General features: G+C 41.3%; 1 protein-coding gene across 2 annotated transcripts in view; it reads right to left on the bottom strand.

The window, feature by feature from the left end:
- The window catches only part of SLC25A30 (solute carrier family 25 member 30), a 107,945-nt gene that overhangs the window by 50,568 nt on the left and 39,693 nt on the right, over positions 1-17,684 (bottom strand). For both annotated transcript variants that reach the window (XM_081547366.1, XM_081547365.1), the window contains exon 2: positions 12,263-12,355. The gene's annotated coding sequence lies outside the window, so the exon portion shown is untranslated. The remainder of the gene's footprint in view (positions 1-12,262; positions 12,356-17,684) is intronic.

The following is a 17,684-nucleotide window of genomic DNA, read 5'->3' as shown; positions in this document are numbered from 1 at the left end:
GGAGGACAGAGGCAAGACCCAGAAAGATTCATCACAAACCTTCCAGAGAAAGCACTGAATACTGGTGGGAGCACTCAGGGCTCCCAGGGTTTGTGCTCAGCAGCTGCGTAACCTTGGGTAAGATTCTCAACCTCTCTGCACTTGTTAAGAAATCTGAGCAATATAGGGGGTCATTAAATGCTGCATAAGATCTCTTTTAATTTCTAGAAGCATTGTCCTTTATTTCCTCATTTTGTTGTTCTTGCCTGCCTTCTGGAGGACAAATGAAAGAACTAAAGACTGGCAGAAACAGAGGGGGCTTGGAGGTTCTAGAATAAATATTAAGTCAGTTTCTAAATTATTAGGTTGCACGGGTCTCCTCTTCCCTAAGGATGTAAAGACCCAACAGAGGGACCACAATGCCTCTTCTGCCTTTGATCCAGAGCACAGACTACCTTACTTTGGACACTTATTGTTAGCAGTTTTACACCTGGATGTCCTTTAGTCCTTAAAATAACCTTACAAAGTATGCATTATTGCTCAATCTTTATTACCTCCATTTGACAAGTTGGGGTGGAGTACTCAGAAAGGTCACAGCTAAAAAGCAACAGGGTTTAATAATAGCAAACGAAGCAACAGACAATTAATCTCAAAAATACACAAGCAACTCCTGCAGCTGAATTCCAGAAAAATAAACGCCCCAATCAAAAAATGGGCCAAAGAACTAAACAGACATTTCTCCAAAGAAGACATACAGATGGCTAACAAACACATGAAAAGATGCTCCACATCACTCATTATTAGAGAAATGCAAATCAAAACCACAATGAGGTACCATTTCACACCAGTCAGAATGGCTGCTATCCAAAAGTCTACAAGCAATAAATGCTGGAGAGGGTGTGGAGAAAAGGGAACCCTCTTACACTGTTGGTGGGAATGCAAACTAGTACAGCCACTATGGAGAACAGTGTGGAGATTCCTTAAAAAACTGGGAATAGAATTGCCATATGACCCAGCAATCCCACTGCTGGGCATACACACCGAGGAAACCAGAATTGAAAGAGACGCATGTACCCCAGTGTTCATCTCAGCACTGTTTACAATAGCCAGGACATGGAAGTAACCTAGATGTACATCAGCAGACGAATGGATAAGGAAGCTGTGGTACATATGCTAAGTCACTTCAGTCGTGTCCGACTCTGTGCGACCCCATAGACAGCAGCCCACCAGGCTCCGCCGTCCCTGGGATTCTCCAGGCAAGAATACTGGAGTGGGTTGCCATTTCCTTCTCCAGTGGATGAAAGGGAAAAGTGAAAGTGAAGTCGCTCAGTCGTGTCCGACTCTTTGCGACCCCATGGACTGCAGCCTACCAGGCTCCTCCATCCATGGGATTTTCCAGGCAAGAGTACTGGAGTGGGGTGCCATTGCCTTCTCCTGTGGTACATATACACAATGGAATATTACTCAGCCATTAAAAAAATACATTTGAATCGGTTCTATTGAGATGGATGAAACTGGAGCCCATTATACAGAGTGAAGTAAGCCAGAAAGAAAAACACCAATACAGTATACTAATGCATATATATGGAATTTGAAAGATGGTAGCGATAACCCTATATGCGAGACAGAATAAGAGACACAGATGCATAGCACAGTCTTATGGACTCTGAGAGAGAAGGTGAGGGTGGGATGTTCTGGGACAATAGCATTGAAACATGTATATTGTCATATGTGAAACGGAACACCTTTCCATGTTCGATGCATGAGACAAATGCTCAGGGCTGGGGCTGTGGGATGACCCAGAGGGATGGGATGGGGAGGGGGTGGGAGGGGGGTTCGGGATGGGGAGCGCGTGTGGACCCATGGCTGATTCGTGTCAATGTATGGCAAAAGCTACTACAATATTGTAAAGTAATTGGCCCCCAACTAAAATAAATAAATTTATAAAAAAAAGAAAAAAAGCAACAGGGTTTGTCTCCTCCCCACCCCTTCCTCTCCCCCAGCTGGCCCTTGGAAATTCCCACCAATGGGTCTCTAATCTCTTGATCATCAAAATCATACAGAACAATCTTCAAGAGGGTCCGAAGCCTGCCCAGGTCCTACTTAACCAGCCATCCAGAAATCACGTTTTTTTCAAAATCTCTCTGGATCCCAATAACTCAGCTGGCCTCCAAAACCACTGCATGATCTTGGCTGCCTGGCAGTTAGAAAGCCTCCAGAGACCTTGCTAACCCTTCCCACCGTTGTCATCTAGGACATCATTCCTCTCTCGTCCCGCCCCTCCCTCAGGGCTGCGCTTGCGCCCGCGGCAGCGGTGTCTCCGCAGCGCCCTCTGCTGGACACGCGGTAAAGACCCAAAGTGCAACCAACTCCTTTCAGGGGGATGTGTACCAGGGCTCCCCAATCTCTTTGTAATATCACAAAATGTTACGCGGTTCCCTCCCGTGATGTAGAGTGAGTACTAGTAATAGCCGTTGCTCGAGAAAATGCATAGTGATCATATTCTACTTATGAATGAACAAGTGAATTAGGAGTTTGCTTTTAGTTAGAACAGTACTGTGCTTAGCCACTCAGTTGTGTCTGACTCTTTGAGACCCCATGGACTGTAGCCCCCCAGGCTCCTCTGTCCGTGAGGATTCTCCAGGCAAGAATACTGGACTCGGTTGCCATGCCCTCCTCCAAGGAATCCTCCCAACCCAGGGATGGAACCCAGGTCTCCCGAGTTCCAGGAGGATTCTTTACCGTCTGAACCACCAGGAGTACTAACCACACACATGTGGGCGTGGGGGGGGGGGAGGCGAGTACAGACGTGGCTTATTCAGTACTCTGGGGAACCACTAGGTAAAGAGTTGCTTCCCTAGTAGTTGCCCAAATTTGATTCATTTACTCACTCATTTTCCCCAACAAGTATTAAATGCCTAGTAAATACTGAGCACTCTTCTTAGTCCAAAACAAGACCAAATAAAATAAAATAACAGCAAACTCTCTGCTTGTGGAGTTTATAGTCTAGTGATGGTGACAGGTATTAAGCAAATAAACAATATTAAACATCTACTTATAAATGGTATGGATGCTCTGAAAGAAAGAACTAGGTTTTGAGAGCTCCTTATTCTAGGAAGGATGGGCAAGGAAGTTCTCTCCCTGGAACTGATTGGTAACCAAGACCTGAAATTTGAGAAGGAATGAGTCTTGAAAGCCAGGGAGGGAATTCCAGGTGGCTTAAGGAGTTCTTCTCTGAGGTTCTCAAAGGAAACCAGGAGCATCCTGTATGGGTAGGGGCGTCAATTGAGATGAGGTATATATTTCTATGGATAGTGGGTAGCAAACCCAGAATTTAAACTCCAGTGGGACAGCTTCACTCAGCCTCAATATTCTACAGTGCCTTTGGGGCACTGATAAGGACCTTGGGTTTTATTATCTAAGTATATAGTAGTTTAGTCACTAAGTCATGTTTGACTCTTTGCAACCCCATGGATTGTAGCCCGCCAGGCTCCTCTCTCCATGGGATTCTCCAGGCAAGAATACTGGAGTGGGCTGCCATTTCCTTTTTTCTCCAGGGGATCTTCCTGACCCAGGAATCGAACCCGGGTCTCCTGCATTGTAGGCAGATTCTTTACCAACTGAGCTACAAGGGAAGCCCCAATCTAAGTATATACAATGAGACATCTCTGTAAGCTTTTAAGCAGGGGCTCTGAGTGATCTCTTGTGCTTTAATAAGATTGTGGTAAATGGATAATAGGTGATAGGGAGGCAAGAGTAGAGGAAGGTGGAGTGTAAGACACATTCACCTGCTCAGGCAGAGATGAAGGCGCTCGGCAGTGAGGATGGTGGGGAACTTGATGCGGAAGTGGCAGGACTGCGGACGGACTAGGTGTGGGGCCCGGGAGAGGAAGCCGTGAAAGGGGCAGTCCACGCTCAGAAAGCTGGATTGTGGAGCACAGACTGAGACGGAAGGGGAAGCACGTCTGGCAGAGTGAGGAGAGCTCAGTTTTGTGCACACTGAGCGTGAGATGCCGGTGATACACCTAATGAAGAGTCAAGAACAAAACAAAAAAAAACACACAGGCATCTCAAACTTAATGTGTGTAAAAGTGAACCCTTCACTGACCTCATTCTGAAATTCAGAGGAGACATCTAGGCTAGAAATGGAAATGAATGTGTCGTTTTTAGCCTCATCAGTGCTATTTAGAAATGGGTGCTGCTCCCTGGGGAGAGAAGCGTTCCAAGGACCAAACTTTCAGAAACGCCAGCCTTTGGAGGCCGGATCTGAGAATAGAAAGGGGTGAGGTGGGAGAGAGAGAGCATGCCAGTGCCGGAGGAGAGCCAGTTGGAAGGATGAAATTGCAAAACAAAAGCAGCCCAGGGCTCACTGTCCTCTGAGAAAGGAAGCCACCTCCTTCCTGTTTCTTTCCACGAGGGCAGGAACTGGTCCAGAGGTCAGCGCCAAGTCTAGGCTAGCTCGTAAGGTGTTGTAGGCTTGTCTAAGCCTGTCCATCACTCTGTACCAGGAAGGAGGAGGCATGCCCTGAAGTAGAAAGCTGTCTCAACACTTTCCTGTAACTCCTCAGCCTCCTGTTGGGTCAAGGAAGGGTACACATGGGCATGGGCAGGGTGCCAGCTCAGGCACGAGTGCCCACAGTGGATGGGGCGGAGGCATTACATTAGTCATAGTCTTGCTGTCATTTCCTGTGGTGGTTTTCCTTTTTTTTAATCTTTCCTTGCCACTGCCCCTGATTTCACCCACTTCTTTTTACTTTATTATCTTCCCCCAGAAACCACTGTCCCGTGATAGTAATCATCTCATTGTTAATTAATATGCTTTAGGAGGGGCAAAATTTTTCTCTTTCACAGCCCTTTGGGGGGCTTGAGAATTGCTGACATAAATGTTTAAGAGGTTTTTTTTGTCTCCATAGTAAATGGAGGAAAGTAAATCTTCACCCTCAGGTCCAAAAAATCATACAGGGAGATGCAATTCTATGCAGAGAGGTCTCCAGCCTCCGGCCTGATGGTCCAGAAATCCGGTAAATAATTCACTGGGGAAGTCTACCTCTTTTTAAAAGTCTATCATGTTCTTAATTTTAAAAGTGTATTTCATTGTAGAACTGGTTTCTCAAATTTTAATGAGCAGATCAGTCACCTGGGGATCTTGTTAAAATGCAGCCTCTGATTTGGGAGGTCTGGGGTGGGCACGGAGATGCACCATTTCTAACGAGCTCCCAGGTGATGCCGAGATGGCTGGCAAATGAGCCACATTTTGAATATCAAGGATTTAGCAAACAAACAAGCAAAAAAATAACCAGGATAACACAAATCAACTGTGAACTCGTCCTCTCAAATAGGACATTCTGCTCTCCATTCATAGCTCCATGCTGAGATAGCTCAGGACTCCAGCCCCCCATCCCCCAACATCCCCCAAAGAAGCGAGAGAGGGAATAGATTTGGACAGGCAGTGAGGCGCCCCTAGGAGGCAGGAAGCAGTTTGAACTGTGGGTGCAGACGTGAGAGGGTGGTCGGGGAAGGAGTGTGGTCCTGCTTGAGACGACTGATGCTTTGCCACCTCATCAGGTGAGTCCGAGGCAGGGATCCTCAGGTTCAAAGGAAGCCGACACAGGGCAAGAGGCAGGCCTAGGTGAAACGCTGTGTCAACAAGAGGGACTGATCAGACCTGGGGATTCACTTCTCCACCCTCCCCTCGAGGGAGAGGATGGGAGGTTATAGCCTCTTCCTAAAGCTCTCAGTACTGCCTGGGAGGATGAAGGGAAAGCCCTGATCTTGATTCAGGACTGTAGTCCTCTGTGCCCGAGACTTTCCACACTAGGGTGTGCGCTGTGCTGTGCTTAGCCACTCAGTCGTGTCCGACTCTTTGCGACCCCATGAACTGTATAGCCCGCCGGGCTCCTCTGTCCATGGAATTCTCTAGGCAAGAATACTGGAGTGGATTGCCATTCCTTTCTCTAGGGGATCTTCCCAACCCAGGGATCAAACCCAGGTCTCCTGTGCTGAGGCAGATTCTTTACCGCTGAGCCACCAGGCAAGCCCCCTAGAAAAGATTAATTTGAGAAACTGTTATAGAAGGAAAAAGGTCAAACGATCTAATTCACCAACAGATGAATTAGACAAAAAGAAAGGAACAGAGGGGAACTTACAGGTTAAAAAAAAATTAGAAGACCCATCAAATCTTTTTAAAAAGCAAGACTAAACTATTATGTGTGAGGATGCCATTTGGCTGATAAAGCTATAAAAAAAAAAAATGTAAGAAAGTAATCACTCCAAAATCAGGAGAGTGGTTACTTTAAGGAAAAGGCAGGGGTGAGACAGGATAGGATTAATTTGAGGGCTGTAAAATGGTGACTTTTTTATGTCAGTAAAAATAGTCGTAGAATAAAATTCACCATTGTAACCATTTTTATTTGTACAATTTAGTGTCTTTAAGTAATCCACTATACTGTACAGCCAACACCACTATCCATTTCTGAACTTTCATATTGTCCCAAACAGAAACTCTACCATTTCTTATTTAAAATGTATTCATTAAGGGACTTCCCTTGTGGTCCAGTGGTAAAGACTTCCCTTCCACCTGGGTCCAATCCCTGGTTGAGGAACTAAGATCCCATATGCCATGCAGTGCGGCCAAAAAAAAAACCCTTTTGTAAAAAGACACTTTGCCACATCTCTGATGTGGTTACCAGGGGAGGGTTCACAGAGAAAGGCAGGACAGACACCTGATGGGGATGCAGCACAAGGCGCAACTTTTGGGGTGGCTCAAAACTGTTCTAGCTCCTGTCCTGGGAAGTGGTCAGGAGGGTGTCTGCAGGGTGGCGGGATTATCACAGGGAGGAGGGGGCGGCGGGGCGGGCGGGAGAGCCAAGAAAAAGAAGAGGAAAAAATTCCGCTACCACAAAAAGCACATATGATACAGTAACATGTATGCATTTCCCAAGTGAATTAGGTGTGGTTTTATACGTAGAAATCAATAAAGTAAAAAGGGAGGGTATTTGCCTGTCTATGTAGGTGGATTCAGGCATGGGCCTACTTAAAAGACAGACTGAACCTATAAAATAACCTCTCAGAGGCCCTTCTGGGAATACAAAGGGAGCTTTGTGGGGCTGGTAACAATCTGTCTATAGATCTGGGTGCTCTGTGAAAAATTACTGGGTTGTACATATACAAAATAGGCACTTTTCTGCATGTATATTATACTTGAACAAAAACATTTCTAAAAAATTAAAAGTTGCTTCTACTCTTGAGATTCTACATTAGGGAAATTCCCAATCCTTACTTAGGTTGTTTAAGAGAATGCATACTGACACGCAGAACTGGAATCCTAGTCCTTTCTACTCATTAATTATCCAGGAAAGGAAATTAGACCTGACTCATCAACTCCCCTGTTGCTGACGCAGGAGGGAGACCCGGGTGACTCAACCTGTGTGGTGCTGGGCCTGGGAGCACCCACAGCCTGGAACTCAAGAACAGCCACGGCTGCTGAGTGCTGAGTCGATTCTAATGAATGGGTCCAAGATGGGAGGAAATCTCACCCACGGCACGCTCGGAGAAGAAACGGAGGGAGGAAGAAGAGAGATGTAGAGAATGTAAATAAAAGGATATCTATCCCTGGCCTGTTGTAATAATGATCTCTAGGCTATCGGTTCCAATATTCCCACAAAGTATACACCACCCTACCTTTTATTGACCTAATGGAAAGGAAACGCTGTGTGCTTAGTCACTCAGCTGTGTCTGACTCTTTGTGACCCATGGACTGTAACCCACCAGGCTCCTCTGTCCATGGGGATTCTCTAGGCAAGAATACTGGAGTGGGTAGCCTTTCCCTTCTCCAGGGGATCTTCCTGACCCAGGGACCGAACCCAGGTCTCCTGCTTTGCAGGCACATTCTTTACCATCTGAGCCACCAGGTAAGCCCAATGGAAAGGACAACTAGCACTTAAATGGAATTCCCCTTCAATGCTCTTAGCTTATTAACTCTGAGATTACAGATGCTGTGGAAGAAGTATTTACCTAATGGGATTGGCTGCAACTAACATCCTTGATTCCTAAAGCTTAAGCAGGTTGCTTGGAAAGAAAAGGATGCTTCTTCTTCTTCCTTTTGATATTTATTTGCTTATTTATTTATTTGGCTGCACTTGGGATCTTTAGATATAACTTACAGGGAGAAAGTCACCCTGTCATCGTGCTTATTTAACTTATATGCAGAATACATCATGAGAAACGCTGGGCTGGAGGAAGCACAAGCAGGAATCAAGATTGCCAGGAGAAATATCAATAACCTCAGATATGCAGATGACACCACCCTTATGGCAGAAAGTGAAGAAGAACTAAAGAGCCTCTTGATGAAAGTGGAAGAGGAGAGGGGAAAAGTTGGCTTAAAGCTCAACATTCAGAAAACTAAGATCATGGCATCCGGTCCCGTCACTTCATGGCAAATAGATGGAGAAACAGTGGAAACAGTGACAGACTTTATTTTCTTGGGCTCCAAAATCACTGCAGATGGTGACTGCAGCCATGAAATTAAAAGACACTTACTCCTTGGAAGAAAAGTTATGACCAACCTAGACAACCAACCAAGCAGAGACATTACTTTGCCGACAAAGGTCCGTCTAGTCAGTTTCAGTTCACTTCAGTTGTTCAGTCATGTCCGACTCTTTGTGACCCCGTGGACTGCAGCACACCAGGCCTGCTTGTCCATCACCAGCTCCAAGAATTTACCCAAACTCATGCCCATTGACTTGGTGATGCCATCCAACCATCTCATCCTCTGTCATCCCCTTCTCCTCTTGCCTTCAATCTTTCCCAGCATCAGGGTCTTTTCCAATGAGTCAGTTCTTCGCATCAGGTGGCCAAAGTATTGGAGCTTCAGCTTCAGCATTAGTCCTTCCAAGGAACAAAGCTATGGTTTTTCCAGTGGTCATGTATGGATGTGAGAGTTGCACTATAAAGAAAGCTGAGCACTGAAGAATTGATGCTTTTGAACTGTGGTGTTGGAGAAGACTCTTGAGAGTCTCTTGGACTGCAAGGAGATCCAACCTGTCCATCCTAAAGGAAATCAGTCCTGGGTGTTCATTGGAAGGACTGATGGTGAAGCTGAAACTCCAATACCTTGGCCACCTGATGTGAAGACCTGACTCATTGGAAAAGATCCTGATGCTGGGAAAGATTGAAGGCAGGAGGAGAAGGGGACAACAGAGGGTGAGATGGTTGGATGGCATCACCAACTCACTGGGCATGAGTTTGGGTAAACTCTGGGAGTTGGTGATGGACAGGGAGGCCTGGCGTGCTGCGGTTCATGGGGTCGAAAAGAGTCGGACACGACTGAGCAACTGAATTGAACTGAAAGGGAGAGAGACGTGAAAAAGTGCAGGACTCAAGATCCCTCAGGGTCTGTCACTTTACAGTTGATTTTACTGAAGCACCTTTGGATGATCCGTTTGTGTGCTAGCCAGAACAAAACAGTGGGTGATCCAAAGATACAAATTCATTTACAAAAACAGGGAGGGAACTACCGTTTGATAAATGCATAGAATAACTTACCGCACTGTGTTGTTGGTATGTGTGAAATTATGCAAAACATAAAGTTGACCATTTTAACCACTTTAAAGTGTACAATATAGTGGCATTAAGGACATTCACGTTGTTATGCGACCATCAGCCCCCTCTTTTTTTTGGACACGCCATGAGACATTTGGGATCTTTATTCTCCAATTTGTGATTGAAACTTCGCCCCTTGCATTGGAAGCTTGGAGTCTTAACCACTGGACCCCTGGGAGGTCCCCAACCCCGGCTATCTTTAAAACTTTTTCATCATCCCAAATTGAAACTCCATACTCACTAAACAATATCTGCTCATTCCCTCTTACCCCTGACACCTGGTAACCTCTATTCTACTGTCTCTATGAATTTCCTAAGTTCCAAAAAAAAAAAAGTGGAATCATGTAGCTTGTCCTTTTGTGACTGGCTTACTTCCCTTGGTAGAAGGGTTTCAAGTTTCATCCGTGTTGTATCTATCGTGTGTCAGAACGTCCTTCCTTCTGGGAGCTAAATAATATCCCATTATATCTATAGACCGCAGTTTTTTTAATCTGTTCATCTGTCCATGGGCACAGGGGCTGTTTCTACTTTTTGGCTACTATGAATAATGCTGCAGTGGACCCTGATATACAACTGTCTGTTCAAGTCCCTGCTTTCAATTCTTTTGGATATACATCCAGAAATAGAATCGCTGAATTATATGGTGATTCCGTGCTTCATTTTTTTTTTTTTTTTGAGAAGCTACCATACTGACTTCTACGGAGGCTGCCGTACTGTACGCTCTTACCAGCAATGTACAGGAGTTCTAATTTCTCTGCATCTTCACCAACATACTTTCAGTGTTTTCATAATAGCATGGCCATCTGACTGGGTGTAAGTAGATGCTTTCACCTGCTCGATCCCACTCATGCCTTACAACACCCGGAAAGTTACATCCTACATGACAGGGGAGGAAACTCATGTTCGGACAGGCTTCGTGGGTCAGGTGACTAGTAAGTGGCTGAGCCAGGATCTGAAAGGACACCTGGCTGGCTCTGAAGCCCATTTTCTTTTCACTGGAACACACTTCCTGCCCCAGGAGGCATGTACTAACCCCCTCCAGAGCCCAGCCTGCCCCAAGATGTTCCAGGCGGGGAAGCAGCCACCACGGGCCACGTGAGTACTAGTAAGGTCATCCCTGCTTCTGGTTGACAAGAGCCAGTGAGGAAACATGGCCGCGCCCATGTGGAGGCACGGCGATGGCACATTTGTTCAGGCCAGCGAGTGAGACGCAGGAGGAGCGGCGTGGGTGAAAAGGGGCCTTTCGGGAGCACGTCCTGTGGGGAGGAGGGCAATCGGAGGGGGGAAGCTGGGAGCCAGGGGGGTATCTAGGGGGCCAGCAGGGGAGCTGATGACTCCTCCAGAGCCTCAGGAACAAACGCAGTGGGGATGTAAGAGATGTGGGTTCGATCCCTGGGTCGGGAAGATCCCTTGGAGGAGGGCATGGCAATCCATTCCAGTATTCTCGTCTGGAGAATCCCATGGACAGAGGAGCCTGGCGGGTTACAGTCCTCAGGGTCTCAAAGAGTCGGACACAGTCAAAGTGACTTAGCACACACAGAGGCACCTTGACCCATGTCAGCAACATGCCCTGCGGGGACCTCACGTGGTTTGGGCAGGGACCAGAATGCCAGTGTGCCTGTCCGGGTGCCAACCCAGATCCACCTTAGCCCACACTGCTCTGCACACTTCCCTCTCTGACAGCGGGCAGGTGCCAGCAAGCTGTATTAGCTGTACCAAAACCAAGGTCTACCTAGGGTCCCTGAGGCTAAGGAAGTTGTAAAGTCAGCTTGGAAATTCATGTTCCTACCTTGCAGTATGTTCTTTGTACTTGTTTTTCCTTTGTTTTCTGGTTAAGTTACTTTTTTTTTTTTTTCAGGCGGAGCTGTGCTGTCTGCAGGATCTTAGTTCCCCAACCAGGCATGGAACCCCTGTTGGGAGCTAGTTGTTGTAACCACTACACGTTACTTTTTAAAACGTCCATCTTTGTCTTGCTGAAGGAAGGGGGAAGGGATTTCTTCAGACCCGAGCCAAGGTAGCCTGGGAGGGGAGAATGTTTATAGAGGTGGTGAAAGCGTTAGCAGGGTGGCCCCAGTTCCTGGGCTGGGCACAGTCTTTGACGTGGAGGGAGTCTGAGTGTGAAACCCAGAAGTGGAAGCTGAAGCGATTAATTTCCTTCTGTAAGTCTGGCCCCCTCTACTCTCCATTCAGTGAGTGATGGTCTTCCTTCAGCCTAGCAGCCCTGGGTAATCTATCCACAGTTATCTCCTTTTTTGTGCTCAGTATCACAGTCATGTCCGAATCTTTGTGACCCCATAGACTGTAGCCCACCAGGCTCCTCTGTCCATGGAACTTTCCAGGCAAGAATACTAGAGTGGGTTGCCATTTCCTTGTCCATTTTTTACTTTGAATTAATACTGGTTTTCATTATTAATCATAAAAAGCATCATTATTTTATGTATCATTTAGAAAAAAAAAATGCTGCCAAGTACCATGACATACCATAAAATGCACCCCAATATCAGAAATGTTTTCTAAAAAAGATGCGTGCCCAAAAGATAAAACAAAAAATAAATAAAATGTAAAAAAAAAGAAAAAAGAAGCAAAAACCTATTTTCATCCCAATACCAACCAACCAACCAACCAACCAACCAAATGAACCCACAAAAAAAAAAAGTAGAAAAAACACAACAAAAATAATCACCTTAGAATTGATGATTTCCTCATGGTTCAGCTGGTAAAAAATCCGCCTGCAATGTGGGAGACCTGGGTTCGATCCCTGGGTTGGGAAGATCCCCTGGAGAAGGGAAAGGCCAACCACTTTAGTATTCCTGCCTGGAGAATTCCAATCCCTACACAGTCACAAAGAGTCGGACATGCCTGAGTGACTTTCACTTTCTTTCACTTTGGAATTGATAATATGAAGTTTTCAATTTGTCTTCAGGCCATTTGCCAATCAGTGTTTTCTACTTAAGTTTGCCAAAAAATTAGAATTAGAGACACTCTTTCCTCTAAGAGGAAGTTAGAATTCATTGAGGTGCCCATTTAACATTTCTACTGGTTACTGGATAACCAGGGTGAATTTGGAATACTTTACAGAGGGAGATAAAATCCAGATACAGCAGCGGCCGAAAGAACAAAATGATGTAATCACAGCTCAACTAGTTTTAAAGTGAATGAGAATGCCAAAAAGGCTAGTAAACTATATTCCAGCCATGGTTTTTCTGCCACCATATATACGTATATGTTTGAGTATTCAAATTTCATATATGTATAAACACCGCACGTATATATCTAAACAAGCCCATCATTCCTACCTTTTCTATTTATTTTTTTAATATGGATTATTTTTAAAGTCTTTATTGAGTTTGTTACAATATTGCTTCTGTTTCATGTTTTGGTTTTTTGTCCACCAGGCATGCGGGTTCTTAGCTCCTGGACCAGGGATTGAACCCTCAACCCCTGAATTGGAAGGTGAAGTCTTAACCAGTGGAGCTCCAGGAGAGTCCCCCTTCCTACCTTTTCAATGATAGACTACTCATAGGAGGATTACTCATAGACTACTCATTCAAGGATTAGTGGGCCTGCAACTTTCCCATAAAGATAGAAATGGGCCTCTCTTCTGAATTCCTACTTTGCTTGTACCACCTTTGTAACCTATTAAATTCTGTTGTTTCTAGTAGCTGTTTGCATATGTGGCAATAGGTTGTCATCACATCAAAGACAGGGGTGGTTTCTAACACATTCTCAAGATTTTAAAATACATTTTTAGAAGATTTAAAATGCCATGAAATCTAACCCTAAGTGTTTATTGTTAGTGTCCTGCCTTGTTTCAAAAGAGGTTTGATGTGGCTTACAGAGGGGTGAACATCAACTAAAGTACACACGAGAAAAAACCTCAAAATACAAAGTGAGGGAATCAGGACAAATCGAAAATTAAAGTACGGAAATTGGGTGTAAGCAGGAACAAATCAGAACATAAAAGCATTCCAAAAGATCCTATTGCCAGCAATGAGCCCATATTTGGCTCTGAGCTTCCTAGAAGTCAAAGTGAAAAGGGAAACATGACGAGTTGTAAGACCATGTCCATACACAAAAGACTAGTTGCTCACAAGTCAGATAGTATTAAACCCTGCTTGTGTGTACATAGCAAGTGAGTGCAGTCTGTAACCTATTTTTTATATTTCCAGATCCCAACGCAGGACTTGGCATATGCTAAGTCAGTGGTTCTCAAAAATTTTGGTCTTTAGATGCCTTTACACATTTTTTCTACAAAAACTTTTTACTTTGAAGTAATTCTAGAATTCCAGAAGAATAGAGAGTACAAAGAGTTCTCATATGCCCTTCACCCAACTTTCTCTAATGGAAATAGCTCATGTAACATTTACCAAAGCTAAGAAATTGAACTGATACAATACTATTAACTAAACTAACGACTCTGTTTGGATTTCATCAATTTTCACACTAATATTCTTTTTCTGTGCCAAGATCCAATGTGCATTGAATTTAATTCTGTACACTTTTAATATTACTGAGGAAAACAAATCTGTGGTTACCAAACAGGAGTGGGGAGGAGGGAGGGGACAAATTAGGGATATGGGATTAACAGATACAAACTAATATGTATAAAATACAAAAGCAACTAGAATATACAGTGTAGCACAGTATATTATAATAATCTTATTATCTGATAATAATTTATAATAATAAATAGAACATAATATTTTGTATTTTATATTTTATATAATAACATATATTATATATTTAATAATATATTATATTGTGTATAATATATTAGGTTTTACTATATTAATATATTAACTAATACAATATTAATATGTTAATATATTAATAATACATTTTATATAAATTATAAAATATATAATAATATATATTAATCATATATATGATATCATATAGTATATGATATCAAATTATTTATATTAATATTATAAAATAACATGCTATATTACAATATAATAGATTATATATGTATACTATATACTATATATTTTATGTATATATTATATATAATATAAATATAATATACCATATAAAACATAATTATATATTATATAAAATGTAACTATATATTATATAATATATAATATATATTATATATAAAATATATAATCTTATATTATAAATTATATTAAACTATATTATATATATTTATAAAATATAAAAAAATTAAAATATATATTATAAAAATATTTATTACTATAAATGCCATCCAATCAGTGAGTTGGATATATATATTATATATATAATGTATATACATTATATATACATTGTATATATAATATATAATATAATATATTATATATCATATATTATAATAGATATAATATAAATTATATATAATATATAATATATTATATTATATAATATATAAAATATGTATATAATGTAATATATTATATTTAAATATTCAATTAATATTAAATAATTAATATTAATAATATATATTATATTTTATATGTTGTATTATATATTATATATATTATATTATATATAAATGATATATATTATATATTATATACAAATTATATATTATATATGATTTATATATAATATATATTATATATAAATTATATATACAAATTATATATAATATATATTATATATAAATTATATATACAAATTATATATAATATATATAATATATATATTATATATTATTTAATTATATATAATATATATTATATATTTTATATATTGTATATATTATATATATCATATATATGATATCATATATAATGATACATGATATATATAATATTATATATATGATATATATGATATATGATATATATGGTATATATCATATATATGATATATATGATATATGATATATATAATATAATATAATATTATATTATATATTATTTATATATATAAATTAGATATATAATATATATTATATATACTATATTATATGTAAATATACATATAATATAATGTATAATATATAATGTATATAATATATTATGTATATTATATATATAATATATATAAAATTTTGTATTTACATAATAATATATAATTATATAATATATTGTATATGATAGATGTCAAAATATAATATATATATTTATATTATATATATTATAATACATTATTATATTATAACTATATTATTAAATATTTACATAATGTATTAGATAAATACAAAACATTATATCCTATTATAAATTATATAATATAATTATATAATATTAATATAATTATATGATAGATATATATTATATATTTTACATATATATTATTATATATATTATGTAATTTTATATAATAAAATATTTTATAATAATTTACACTATCTTATAATAATCTATAGTGAAGTATAATCTGCAAAAATACTGAATCACCATGCTATTCGATAGAAACTAAGATGATACTGTAAATCAACTGTATTTCAATTTTAAAAAGTATTGAGGACTCAGTTCTTTTCTTTATGTGGTTTATGTCTTTGGAGACTTACCATATTAGATGCTTAAATTTTAAATTATGTAGTTATTTAAAATAACAATAATAAGCCCACTTCACGTTAAGATGGGTTTCCCTAGTGGCTGGGCTTCCCTGGTGGCTCAGCTGGTAAATAATCCACCTGCAATGCGGGAGACCTGGGTTCGACCCCTGGGTTTGGAAGGTCTCCTGAAGAAGGGAGCAGCTACCCACTGCAGCATTCTGGCCTGGAGAATTCCATGGACTATTCCATGCGGTTGCAAAGAGTCAGACATAGCTGAGCGACTTTCATTCACTCACTCACATGTTAAGATAAATAGCATTTTATGAAAAATAACTATATTTTCGAAAACAAAAGAAGTTAGTGAGAAAAGAGGCATTATTTTATGTTTTTCTCAAATACCTTCAACAGCTGAGTTCATACTTGTTTTTGCATTAAATCTATTGCAATATCACACATCATGTAGCCTCTGAAAAACTATGAAACACTGTGAAAATATGAGAATGAAAAAAGCAACTTACAGCTTGACATGATTTTGAAAATAGTTTTGGTATAGTAGACTCCTGAAAAGATCTTGGGGACCACACCTTTTGAACCATAGTGGTATACATGGGCCAAGCCGTGCTAAGTTGCTTCAGCCATGCCCAGCTCTGTGCGACCCTATGGACTGTAGCCTGCCAGGCTCCCCTCTCTATAGGACTCTCCAGGCAAGAATACTGGAGCAGGTTGCTGTGCCCTCCTCCAGTGGAACTTCCCAACCCAGGGATCGAACCCAGGTCTTCTGCAGCTCCTGCACTGTAGTGGCTTCTTTACCACTGAGCCACCAGGGACGCCCATGGTAGACACACAGCAGGCTTAAAATGAATGTTAATTAAAATGGTCATAGGTGGGAGTTGCCTGGTGGGCCAGTGGTTGGGAATCCACCTGTCAGTGTGGGAGACGCATGTTTGATTGCTGGTCCGCAGGACAAATAAGCTGAGCTGTGCAACTACTAAGCTGACATGCCTAGAGCCTGTGTACTGCAACTAGAGAGTAGCCCCTGCTCACTGCATCTAGAGAAAAGTCTGAGCACAGCAACAAAGAACCAGTGCAGCGAAAAAAGAAAACAGGTTCATAGGTACGGAGTCTTGTTTTTCTTACGCTGGCTAGTTTCTTTCCGACTCTGGGCCTATGGGCAAGGATTAAATGTGAATTTGTATGACAGCTTGTGGCTGAGGCTCCCATAACCATGTTATACTTCCCCCAGCACACCGAGGAAAGTATCTGTTTTCTCTGAACACGATGCATTCCTTCTACAGCCAAGACAAAGTCTCTAAGCAACTGGAAACACAAGCAGGTAACGAAGAGAATAAAGGATAAGAGTCACAGATCTGACCTAAGATGGCCCACGTGCTGTGCTGTGCTAAGTCGCTCAGTCGTGTCCAACTCTTTGCCACCCCATGGACTGTAACCTGCCAGGCTCCTCTGTCCATGGGATTCTCCAGGCAAGAATACTGGAGTGGGCTGCCATTTCGTCCTCCAGGGGATCTCCCAACCCAGGGATCGAACCTGCGTGTCTAATGTCTCCTGCTTTGGCAGAGCGAGTTCTTTAGCACTAGCGCCACCTGGGAAGCTTAAGATAACCCATGCCCTATCTCAAAAGCTGGACCCTCTTGTT

This window comes from Giraffa tippelskirchi, chromosome 12 (genome assembly GCF_054371585.1).
Source record: "Giraffa tippelskirchi isolate mGirTip1 chromosome 12, T2T-mGirTip1v1.2.pri, whole genome shotgun sequence".
NCBI lineage: Eukaryota > Metazoa > Chordata > Mammalia > Artiodactyla > Giraffidae > Giraffa > Giraffa tippelskirchi.
The sequence above is the reverse complement of the archived record's forward strand: the minus strand, read 5'-3'. Positions and strand labels throughout refer to the sequence as shown.